Source organism: Saccostrea cucullata, unplaced genomic scaffold (assembly GCF_032062105.1).
Source record: "Saccostrea cucullata isolate Sc308-1 unplaced genomic scaffold, CSIRO_AGI_Scuc_v1 ctg4, whole genome shotgun sequence".
NCBI classification, from domain to species: Eukaryota; Metazoa; Mollusca; class Bivalvia; order Ostreida; family Ostreidae; genus Saccostrea; species Saccostrea cuccullata.
This window is the reverse complement of record NW_026920828.1, coordinates 351,469-365,116: the sequence shown is the minus strand read 5'-3', so window position 1 is coordinate 365,116 and position 13,648 is coordinate 351,469. Positions and strand designations below refer to the sequence as shown.

At 30.1% G+C, this 13,648-nt stretch overlaps 1 long non-coding RNA gene across 1 annotated transcript in view; it reads left to right on the top strand.

The window, feature by feature from the left end:
- The first annotated feature begins 206 nt into the window (after window positions 1–206).
- Window positions 207–13,648, top strand: part of LOC134258421 (uncharacterized) — a 15,827-nt gene continuing 2,385 nt past the window's right edge. Inside the window, exons 1-2 of the long non-coding RNA XR_009990157.1 lie at window positions 207–545; window positions 13,402–13,452. This is a non-coding gene — a long non-coding RNA (uncharacterized LOC134258421). The remainder of the gene's footprint in view (window positions 546–13,401; window positions 13,453–13,648) is intronic.

The following is a 13,648-nucleotide window of genomic DNA, read 5'->3' as shown; positions in this document are numbered from 1 at the left end:
TTTTCAAAAAAGAGTTCTAAAATTTTGTAACTTGTTGGATGTATCTTAAATATTGAATTGCATTATTGTGATAGGTAAAAGGCTTATATTCAAATTTAAAGCATATTTTTTATTTTAAAAAAGTTATTTCAAAAGAAATGCTAACTTGAATAAGTCCACAGTTTATGTTCGTGTATCTGTTCTATCTTTTAATGAAAAACAAACGGGGAGATTTAAACCCAGGTTATTCCGAAAAGGCGTAGGCGTAAAGAGAATTTATACAAGCTTACTAGGAACTGACGAACTTTCATTTATTAGAACATGAAAGTAAATTGAATGCGGGCTAAAACAGCTGCCAGATGAAAGCCTTCATCCCAATCCCCGCTGACGTTCCACATTTTATCACCAATATTTAACTCCATCTAATATGTACACTCGTGTAAATAAGTACAGCGTGATTACGCCAAACTATGTGTGCATAATCATGCGAGTTCTGCTGCAATCTAGATGCATTTTACAGCAATGCAGTAACAATTGTATGATGTTTGGATTTTTTTTTAGTTCTGGTAAGAAAAAGACACTTTCTGTTTTCCTTTTTTATTAGAGTATGCTAACAGGAATATTTAGAAATATTAAGAAAGAATAATAATGAATATTTAAATCCAGGCATAATTCGAAATCTGAAATCTTTTCTAAAGCTTAATTGATTACACGCTTCCAGTGTGACAAAATGTAATAATTAAGTTAATATATAGACTAATTTACATGTACGCGAGTTTGTACCAAATATTGATCTAAATTTAAAAAAATACTATTGCAATTAAATTTACAAATTTACAGTATTTTTTGCTTTACAAATATGTGCATTTTCATTAAGTTTTATAATTTATTGATTCTGTGATTTTTTTTTTCAATAATATAAGGGTTAGGGTAACTATATATTTCTCTCATTTGGAAAATAAACAGTGATATTTAAGCGAAGGAAACTGTCTAATCACTGCACATTACATTCATGTAAAAAGCTCTAGTAGTTTCCAGTAGTTAGGATGTCCACAGAAGGAATAAACTGCAATCTAAAGTTAATTTAACAATTTTTAATAAATTAAAGATTTCCTAACATTATACCCAGGTAAAATAAATGACTGTGTTAAATTTACAAGCATTTACCAATGTGCCCGTATGTAAACTGAACAAATGTGATTTCTGATCTTGATTTTTCATGAGAAAATATTGGGCAACTACTATATGCTGCAAATGAACTCATATGATATAACTTTCTCAAAAGAAAAAAAATCAAGAGAGCATCTTTTTTTCCCCCTGAAAAATATGGATGTCTTAGAAGTTGTCCGTCTATGCAAAGAACACGAGTTATCTCTCCTGCACCTATATCGCCGTAAAAGACGAATGAATGCTGGGACCATAAAACCACACCATTCATAAATTACTAGTATTAAATGGTAAAAACGAGCTAGCACAAAAACTAATCCATAATAGATATATTCCAGTTTACCTTTAATGTTATATTATTCATGACAGTGACGGATCCAGGAATCCTGAAAAGGGGATGGGGGTGGGTTGGGGTAGGGACCCATAGCCATAGCAAAGAAAGTGATTTATTAAATCTTGTGTATATTTAGGACACAAAAGGGAGAAGAGCCCCCCCCCCCCCCCCCCGGCCCCTCTTATTACGCCAGTGCATAAGAAAGAAATTTTGGATTATTTCATTTTCTGTGGATCACACATGTCAAAAATATGCCATACTTGATTTTTCTTCTTCCGTCTTACTTGCACTGTCATATCTGTACATGTTTTAAATTCTTCCATATGTATAATAATATATGATATATTACCAGACATTTTTTTTCTAAAATGCACGATTTAACATATTTAGCATATCATTCTTTGTACTGGCTGTCCTGTGATCATTGACATTCATCTGGATACTTGGATTGTCTATGATTGACCATTGACACATTGAAAATAATGTAACTTAGTCATTTATGTAACTTTAGATTTACACATAAAAATATTATACTACATAATGTTTTAATTGTGCATTTATAAACATGTATGCTAAAATTTATAGTTTTCAATTTTTAAAATTTTTTAATTGATTGGTAAATAGAATATCTGTTATCATACAAACAGTTATTTTATTTAAACATGCATTAGAATGCATTCGGAAATCTTTATAATGAATTTAGGACTTCAGTAGAGATGTCAATAGTCCAAATAAATCGATATTAATAAAAAAAAATTAGTACCGTAGAATTCGATTTATTTACTGTTGGTAATCGTTATCTACGATGAATATGTATAATGCTAACTATTATTAATTGATATGTAAATCCCGTTATATGCATAAAGCGCTCTTTCCACTGTGGACACGCCCCTTTTGGTCTACTCTCAGACGTCGGGTCCGGTGAGTCAACACTTAGAGTCAGACCCCCTGCCGACCACTGACTCATCCCCCCAGTCTCAGACCACAGCTGTTATCCACTCTTTACGACGTGAGGATCAACTAATAAAATTAAATGATTCACATCGAGGGTCAGTAAGATTAATTAAAAAGGAATTCATAATTCAAAGGTCTACTTAAAAAATTATGTATGTACTGACTGTTTAAGTTAAATTGTGTACTATGTCTATGAATTCTATTAATTAATTTTACACTTGTTGGACCAGCAAAATATACCTCTTAATATTTCTGTTTTTATATATGCTATTGATTTCGCTAATTTAGGGGGAAAACTACGCATTGACCTGACAATATGTTGGGGTGAGACAGAGGCCTAACACCCACAAAGCCCCCCCCCCCCCCCTCACACACTTGCATGTTTTATTGATATTATTCATATGTATTTTAACAGCATATTAAAATGGAAGAAAGAAATAAACTTTGTTTTTACAAACTCTAAACCACGCTGTGCTACAAAGCTGATTAAAAAAATAAATATTATAGCATGTTTACTTATTAAGGTTAATATCAGAAATATTCTCTCATTAAAATGACTGTATCAACATTTCCGAGAGAACCATCGCGGTGGACCTACCGCCGTGACACTAATAAAAAAAATACGATATATAGATACTAATTCTGCATCTGTTGTTGGAAAAAAAGTTTCACGATAGAGAGAGAGAGAGGTAGAGAGAGAGAGAGGTGGGTTTTTACGAATGACTAAGCTCTGTATAGGAAGACAGTCATGAATCATCTTAAAACTGTCCCGTCTTGACTGAAATTTGAAATAGAGTATTTCACAGACAAAATACTAACTTTTCTTGTATGCCATATCATGTTGATTACAAAATGAAACGAGAAATGTACGGAAGTATATATTTATTTTTAATTTTAGCCTTTATCTCTTAATAAGCCAGAAGTTTACAAATTAGCTCCAGTATATGACTGCACTTTTCAAGGAGCATATATTCAACAACAACAACAACAACAAAGTAAAATATGCTACTTTTTCGAGATCACAACTTATGTTTCAAACCCAAAGTACATATACAGGAAAGAAAAGTATGAATTAGAAAATTTATTAACTCATGCATGTTAAGAATACAGTTGTAGATTTATTATTTTAAAGCAGTATAAATTTGATAAAAATCAACACAGCGTCGAACTGTATGTTTTGGTAAAGGCCTTTTTCTTTTATTAATACAAAGTGATTTTTAAGCTCTAGTGTTCAAAATATAATTGATCTTATTTCATTGTTAAATCAAACATTATTATACAAAATATACACTTAACTAAAACATAAAGCATATGAAACATTGATAAGTATACCAAACGCACACTATATTTGATAAACGCTTCAAATGGCAGGGCTTGAAGAATAAAAAAGATTTTAAAGTCATGCACATTCAGTTTTGGTAAAGGAAAAAAAAAATAAAAAATAAAATCTAAATGAATCGGTCATTCTAAGCCGAGAAAGTGCTGTAAAAACTTGATTCTTATTGAAAATTTAACTTTTCATGTATCGAAGAAAAAAAACACATAAACCAATATACATGTACATGTATATAGTTTTACTGCAGTCACTTTGATGTCAGGTTGATCGACTGACAAATGGTTTACGCAGAAACTCACATTTTATTATACCCATGTTTTTTATGTAAAAAATTAGTTTTCGATGACCTTTATTATCCTTAAAGATGATGGAAAGTTCGATTCAGTAGAGAATAATTTGGATATATTTCAATTAGCATATCAGAGGCGCAGTGATTTCTAGGGCTGGGACGATATATCGAGATATCTGTGAGGACGATACGCATATCGATACATATGAAGAAATATCAAAATATCGCCCCCCAAAATCTTACTTCTATTTTTCTTTGTTTATTTAATTTGGGGTTTAATATATAAAGTAAATAAGATAAATATAAATGTAGATATGAAATAAATAATAATACACCACTTGAGTAAAATATTTTTGTTTTACAACATATAAACAACTATTTTGAATAAATTATTCTTATTTGCAAAGAAATAATTTGTTTATTTCAATGCAAAAACAGATTTTATATGCAATTAAACATATCGTGTCGTGGCTCAAATATCGTGATACGTATCGATATAGAAAAAGTTGTATCGTCCCAGCCCTAGTGATTTCTTACTCCTACAGGCACTTGTTTCATATTCAGGGCATCACAGAATTAAAATTACCAAAGGCATTTGTTTCTCACAGGGCATCATGCGATAATATTTACCACATGCACTTATTTCATATAAAGGACAGCATGTAATTATACTTATATGCACACAACACATGTTTCATATACATTGAATCCCCTACTTATTTTTACCCCTGGCACTTGTTCCGTATTCAGGATCTTCTCGTACTTTTTCCCCAAGACATTTTTTTTTCATATTCAGGGCATCTTGTCCCTATTTTTACCCAAAGTCCTTGTTCCATATATAGGGTACACCCCCATTTTTACCACAAACACTTGTTTGATATACAGGGCATTCTCTAAACTTATTTTTACCCCCAGGCAGTTGTTTGATATACAGGGCATTCTCTAAATTCATTTTTACCTCAGGCACTTGTTTGATATACAGGGCGTTCTCTAAACTTATTGTTACCCCAGGCACTTGTTTGATATACAGGGCATTCTCTAAATTCATTTTTACCCCCAGGCACTTGTCTGATATACAGGGCATTCTCTAAACTTATTTTTACCCCAAACACTTGTTTGATATACAGGGCATTCTCTAAATACGTCTCTACGTATGGGAGAGTCTTAATATGATTGAAAAATTCTCGAAGGGACTTAAACAACAATAAAATAAACCAAATAAACATTTTCATTATCATTATGACGTCATAAGTGTGTACAGAAAGCAAAAAAAAAAAAATTGATTGTCATGTGAAGTGCACTCACAGTTTTGCAATTGCACTTAGAAAAAAATACACAAAAAAACCTTTATAGAATTACGGATATGTGTCGTTTTGCATCATGGGATTAACACGAACAAAGAGAACAGGTGCATGCAATCCTTGCGGAGGTGATGCGTACTACTGCGGTACTTTATATCGATAAAATGGCATGTCATTGCATTTTTCTGACTGCATTTAATTATTTAAAAAATATAATTTGAACCGCTAGTTTAAATCTTAGAAACCAAAACTATTTTAAATCAACAGAGAAAGATATATTTTTACCTTTATAAATAAACTTCTATATGGTTAGAAAATCAAATAGTGCACAATAACTATAAGCTCTAAGAGACATGAGAAAAAAAATTCTTGTATCAGTATCACAATAATCTCTTTAATAAAAAAAAAACAACTTACATCCAGAACCATGACACACGTACATGAGTTCATCCTAACTCACTGGGAAAAAAGATGTGAATATAAGAGAATTCATGAGTGATAAAGAACTTTAATGTGACTCTTATGTGTCACACTTTTCTTTCTACATTGGAACCATTTACAGAGACCGTCTAAGACAACAGCCGTTTTAAAAAGTCTAAACAGATCCATGTTTTCATTTGTCTAAGTAGAAAGATGTTTAATTAAACTGAAAGTGTTATTTATTTACTCATAACCATGGTACATGAAAAAAGGAAAGAAACTGGTAAACTCCAAGAAACATATATGGCAAGAAGACCAAACAAATTTATGCCACTTTAGACCCTTAAAATGATTATCTTAAATTCTATTTGCTCTACACCTTCAATGGATGTAAATTAAAGGCTCCAGACTTCATGTTTACAACCAATACCGCCATTATTAAATGCATTACCCCCATTAATGTCTTGTGCATTTGTGGAAATATAAATGTTATGCAAATTGAGGTCAGCGGTTTTATGTGTGTTAATGAGTTCACGTATATTACGATTTAAAATGTTTGCTTATATACTGGTTGATTGGTAGATGGCGCTCATATCGATCAATAGATTAATAAATTAAACAATATATATAAAAACAGGAATTTCTGAAAGAACAAAAATGCATTTTTGTTAACCCTTGGAGTAGTTTACAGCATTTAGTATGCAAATACATGCTGGCTATAATTATTTAATAAACGGTTGTCAAGATATATTTTTGTATTGTGCAATGTGAATGTAATGAAGTAGGTAATTGCAGGATAGGCTTTCTGAATTGGAGTTGGTTGGTTGGTTGCTTTAGGGCTAAAAATAGTAAATTTTATATCATGAACCCTAACAGTCATATTGGGGGAAAATGTAGACTTAGTCGCCGAAAGCTTGGCTGTGTAATTATTTCCAAAGCAACTGCAAATGTCACCGACTGATGACGGTCGTTATCTAATTATTGAAAGGAAGTTACTTTAGAAATACTAACTCAGTACAATTTTTATATATAGTCATCCCTTTTGGTCTGTATACTAATTAGGCCCCGAGATCATAAACTGAAAACAGTCAAAATTTGATTTAAAAAAAGATAATAAACAAATTTTCACAACGTGTATGAATTTTTATACTATACAAACCTGGAAATTTTCATACACGTATGGTAATTAGAACTCAAGATATTCAAAATCAAAATTTTGACTTAAATTTGTTGTCAGCTTGTGGTCTTGAGCCATTGTTACACTAACTTATTTGTGAATGTTCAACGTGTTGTTCATAATAACTTTAATATAAAACATTAACTTGAAGATAGATGCATGAAATAGAGCATGTGTAGAGTCAGTCATTTTTTGCCACAAATTACAAAAAAATGTTACACTTTTACATGTAGAAATGGCGTGTTCCTAACATTTTTTAATGGAATCTAATTGGTCATATATCAGGCCCTGTCTTATTTATTTCAAACGTTGACAATTTTAAAACAAATTCAGAGTGGTAGTTTTAGGATGGAAGAAGTATTGTCAAGTTATTGTATATTGTCCAGTTATTGTACAGCTGTTTTATTAATAAATGGCAGAACAGAAGTCAACCACAGTGGATTTTTTGGTTTATTTTACAACTATTAATTCAAAATATTTCTAATCATTTCATTTATATTTTATTATTATTATTTTTCGTCATTTCACAACAATACGCTGGAATCTTAATTTAAAAATAAGCATCAAAACAGAAATAAGAGCGTACTTTTTAATGAGCCCTTTGGAGTAAATATATGTAGATAAAATCAGCATGGTTTATGTTATTCTTTTCTTAAGACGGAACATGCGCAGTCCAGAATTCCTGTACTTGGTGATGAATGCCGACAGGGGGTGGGATAGAATACGTTTGTACACCAAGAACATATCCTTCGAAACATCCCTCACGCATAACCTCTTTCTGTAGTTACCGTACAATCAAATCATATGTGTATTATATATAAATACCATGATGCTATTCTTTATTGATTTCAAAAAGGTCATCTTTACAGTTAGATGCACAGCCCGCCTACTGCTGAAATGTAGGCCATATCATTAATATTTATATGTGATACAAAAGACGCAATTATTTACCTCAAATAAAATGAAAGAATCAATTTTCAGCAGTGTTTTATATTACCCTGGGCTTAATGTATATTTTAAAACTAAAATTACACATGGAAAAAATTCAATAAATTTTATCAACATGCACATATGAAAGAAGATAAATTGATAATTAAAAGTAGCTTTTTGGAATTTTTTGTTTTTTCGAGTGAAATATTTTCATCAAACAAAAAATAGAAAAATATATATAAATATTGAACAGATGATTAATTTAATTTACTTATAATTGTATATTCGGTAACAAGGGCAGGGGACTAGACTAAAAATATAGGGATACTTTACAAAGGCACTGCTGCACAGCCCTATTATGTTAATAACATTAAAAAATATTTAAAAATACATTTTCATCTCCTCTCCTTTTTTCTTTATGCTTTTAAAAAAGATCTTTTTTTGTCAATATTCATTATTCTTAAATAAAAAGTAAAAGAATTTTCAGTGAAAATTTTACAGATATAAAGTCTAATTAATAAAAGGAAGTTAATGCTTTTATTGATGGAAATCCCTTACGTATATTTCGTAAATTGTAATCCTAGTTGATGTATTCTGTTTTAAATCTTTAGTGTAGTGTACAAATGTAGCATTGATAGATTGCCAAAACCCTTTGTTAAACTAGCAAATAAATTTTCTTAATTACTTGCCAAGGTCATGCGTCGATTACATGTACATGGTTAAAAATCATATGATACATGCATCTTCTTGACTCAAAGTACATACTAGTATATGCGTGATGCAACAAACTCAAAAGTTTTTACTTCGTTAACATGACGCACAGATATTAGTGTTGTTGTGATTTACAATGTAAAAATTAAAGATGGTTGGTTGTTCTGTTAAACACTTTCATTTTGAAACTTTTTACAGTCTTACACACGAATTTTAATATTTTTTTGCTATTGCCTTCTCGACATATTTTGATAGTCATTTGTCAATATCTTAAAAATATAATTTTATTATTATTTCATTCTATTTTATCACTCCGTAGCCATAAAACACATTACTTGTATGATGATGCGTCTGCCATTTCTTTCTAGACAATTATTTCCTTTTTTTATTTCACAGACAAAAACGATAAAAAAAAAATCAACATATGCGTATAAGGTACACACCATATGTGTTTAAAATAAGTATGAAAAATTTGAAGGCATTCAGAAATATCAAACATCAACATGTGTGTTAATGGCAATCAAAAATACAAAACATTAACACGACTGTATAAAGCAATAAAATATGAAACATCAAATAAATACTAATTTAAGTGCATCTATAAGGCAATCAAAATATCAAACATCAGAACGTTTGTTAAAGGTGAAGACAACGAACCGTGATTGATCTAAAAGAAAAATCTATAAACAATAAAAATAACAGATTGTTGGAAGTCTTGGTCTCCAAAGACTGTATAAATCTCGACAATAAGAAATTCAGCATATCTTATTTATATCGACTTCAAAGTAATCGTGAGTACAATGAGAGTGATTTTTAATGAAGTAATTATTTTTGATGATGACAAATTAAGATGTGAAAATTTCCGAACTCAGTTTTTTATTGAGATCTTAACTTATCGCGAGGAATTGTTGTATAAAGAGTAGAAAAGTTGTAAGTTTTGATATATAGACTTGAAAAAAAAATAGTAAATTTAAAGTTTATAAAAGTTCTTAAGAGTTACTGAGGATCCACTTTGTATGGTTTGTTTATAATTGAATAAGGCAATCAAAAATATCAAGCATCAACTTATGATTAAAAGGCAATTAAAATTATATTAAACATCAACAAATGTGTATACCGGTATGACAATCACAAATATTAAACATCCACAAGTGTGTATATGACAATAACAAATATCAATCCTGAACCTGTGTGTATACGTATTTGGCAATCAAAAAATAACAAAAATGCAACACGTGTGTATACGGCACATTAACATTGTAAAAGACAATCACAAAAATCAACATTTCAACCTGTGTGTAAAGCAGAGAATTCTCGTGTGATTTTATATAATATGAATACATTCATATGTTATCTGTTATTCTTTAAAAATGTTAGCATTATTTCCATAAAAATGCCTTCGTAAAGAGAAAGAGAATTCTTTGAAATATATACGGCATTGCGAATTGTTCTTCATTGAGCGAAAAATTAGAAGGAGAAAGCACAGTCAAGAACCAGTTAATTTTAACTTTTAATTAAATTTTGAACAAAAATTGAAAAAAAGAGATTGATCAATCTTTTCATCTGTAGAGGGCTCAGTGAAAAGTTTATAATCTTTATCAAGAAACGCCATAGACGAATCTCTTAGCAAACAAGATTTGCTTTTGCATCTGAGCAAACAAATTTGCACCTGTCCTTGACTAGGCATTCCACTTAGCAAAATTTCACTGAAACAACAATAACAATAATTCTACAAGATAACGACTGTGATCAGTATCTGAAGTCCTGACAACATGAAGATAACGAACAATAGTCAAGCTCAAAAGTCCAATGAAAATACAGATTGGAAGTAGAACACGGGCATCTAAAAACATCAGAGATTGGTTCAGCTAGGTGCCATGGAGGAGTGAGCATCTCCTGCCGGTCGGTCACACACGCCGTGTGCTCCTCGTCTTGATCGGAAAATGGAAAAATCCGTAATTATAAACAATTCAGTGTGAAAATAATGAACAAGAAATTTGTATGAAAATCGTTCGTCAACCTTCGATTTAACGAAAAATTGTATTTATTGACAAGGTCTTGTATCGAACATAGAATCTGCAAAAAAATTAATTTAAACAAGAAGTTGATATTCTTATTTCCCCGAAATTTTTGTCAATATCTTGGATCATTGTAGAAATTGTTGGCGTAAAGCATGCTCTTGCGTATCGAAACAATTGAGAAACATCAGCTCTATATACAGGTGTAAAGGGTGTATTGATAATAAATATGCATGTAAAAGACCGACTATCAAGTTGAAGTCATCACTTTTATCATAAAGTTTTGTTCTTAGATTACCAATAATGTCTTTTCTTGTAAAATATCTAAATATGAAACAGCTGATGAAAGAATTGTGGACTTTAATATCAATCTATTATAATCTTAAGAATTCCCCTACTTTTTGCATTATCTGTAATCATATATTGTGTTGTATATAATATATGCCCAATTCATTGGGTCCCTATTTAGTACTGACTTCTAATCTATATCCCACACTTTTCATGTAATACTAAATCCAGAATCAGTGTTTTACATTGTAAAATAATTTTATGAAATTGATTTTTGTGAGCCATTTCAACGAATTAACTAATACCGGTGCATAAATATTTCAAGAAAATAAGTAATCAATATCCAAAAACAAAAACCTAGATTTTTCGATTTAAATAAAAATAATTATTCCACAGTTGTTGAAAAAATCAGGCAGTGCGAGAAGTACTTCCTGTGACAAAAAAATCTATAATAGTAATACTATATATTTTTATTGGACCAAAAGACTTTCATCTCTGTTATATCAATAAATATTTATATTCCATGCATCACAGCGGAACGACATAATATTTAATGGACGAGTAAGGAATAATCATGGCATTTTTTATCCATGAAAATTTCTTCATTTATTTTCGAGAATATACAATTTTAAAAATTTCATAATTTCTTTGTATTTAGACTGGTTAACAAATAAAATCATAAATACAAGGGCAGGGGTTGGGGGTCAATAGTTTTTAAATGTATTTTTTTATCGCAAAGTTCCGTACTTTTAACATTTAAGTTATATTAGTCTTCTAAATCAACGATTTGACAAAAATTGCATCTTTTACATTTTTTTGAGACTATTGATCTTCCTCTTTGAAGTTTCAGATCATGAGCACTAATCTAAGTAATATAGATGTTCTGTTAATATTAGTGTACAATGACTTAAGATTGTATATTGTTTACCGTCCCTTTTGAGAATTTTTCACTCATATGATTGTAAAGAAAAATTGATATAAAGACTTTTTTGGATTTCTTTTCATAATCTTTTAATATTATAATTTTTTCCATGCAATATAAAAAAAATAATTCACATTTATACTGATATATATTTATATCATCATTTTGAAATTTGTTGCTCGATCGTGCTCGAAATCCATACATTGTGATTTTCTACCAATCCTGAAAACAAGATTTTACTAGACAACTGGTACTTTTATGTATTTTAACAAGTACTTAGTTTTTTTCGTGTCATCTGTAAATCTGAAATAGAAATCTTGTAAATTCAAAATAATCCATATCATACCGTCAATAATGTTATCTTCACTGAGCAATAAAAAAAAATCAATCAGACTGTCCAGTCTATTAATATTTACATTGTGTATCGGATAAAATAGGTTATGCCTGCTGCCTCATCCTAATCAGTTTTGTGAATAAAATTATACATAATTAAAGTGATAATACCGCATGTATTTTTTAATTGCATTAAAAAAAATTCTTAATTGTAACAAATAAATGCTCATTAAAAACGATGAAACTATGCTCTTCAACATCTGGAAAAAAGTAATAATAATTTAAATGAAACACGAGTCAATAAAAATAATCAAATGAATATCGAGAAAGCTTTTCTTGTGTGATTCAGTCTGAGGTTATTTTTTTTTCCAGTGAAGGTCTGTTTGCCCTTTTCTCACTCTCTCAGTATTTTATCTATTTTTCTATTCTATAAGAGATGGAAATGGAAATTTATTAATCATTTGTGTTGGTAACATTTTTCTATGTATAAATACCAAGCTGAGAAAACAATAATCTTAATTTCCTCTTCAATGTACACTTTCGGTGGTCTTGGACATGCTAATCAATGTCATATACAATTATTACAGACACTACAAAACATAATGGTTATTTCTTATCACAAAATACTTACAATGTACATGAAACCTGAAATACAAATGTAGAACTTTATCTAAATAATTATATAATTAATCGTACTTAAGCGAAAATATTTTGAAAAAGTAATTATATTTAGCATATGGTCTTCGTCCAAAATTTAATAAAGTTATTATAAAAAGCATATGCAGAAGAATAATGTTCATTTAGTTTGCTGCTAAGTGCATCGAAAATTAAAAATAAATACAATACATTAATAAGATTCGTAACGGCTGTCTCCCACGCAAATGTTACACAAGAGTGATTCCTCAGAAATCAGATGCAGCACCCCCAGGTGGTGACTGACGTGCACACTTCTGATTACCAAGGTAATGCTGAAGTCAGCTGTATTCGACAATTTATTTAACCTTGCCATCAAGATGAAACCGCTTAACCATGACATGTGCGAAACCACGTAAAAAAAGTAATTGGTGTAAATTTACCATTGACACAATTATTATCCGATTTTTATCACAAGAGAATTTCATCCTTTGTTAATTCTACACCTTTCCTGCATTATTTTTTAAACTTCAAGAATTTGCTGTATTGTATTCATAAATATTGAATTCTGATTGGACAAAACACTGATAGTTTGTCTTTACTTTTCAGGTGTTAGGAAAATCGTTCTTTCTTTGTTGGAGGTAGACACAGGACCATGCGGTAAGTCAATCTATTATCACTGCATATATAAGAATTTAAATCTTAGATTATATTTTAAAGCTAGTGAAAAAATATATAAAAAGGTATAAACTTTAATTCGATAATAAACGAAATTATTTTGTAAAAAAAAATCTTACTTTAAATCACTGCACAGTATTTGAATATTTTTTACTGTCTTTTGTCCAAGTTTTTGAAT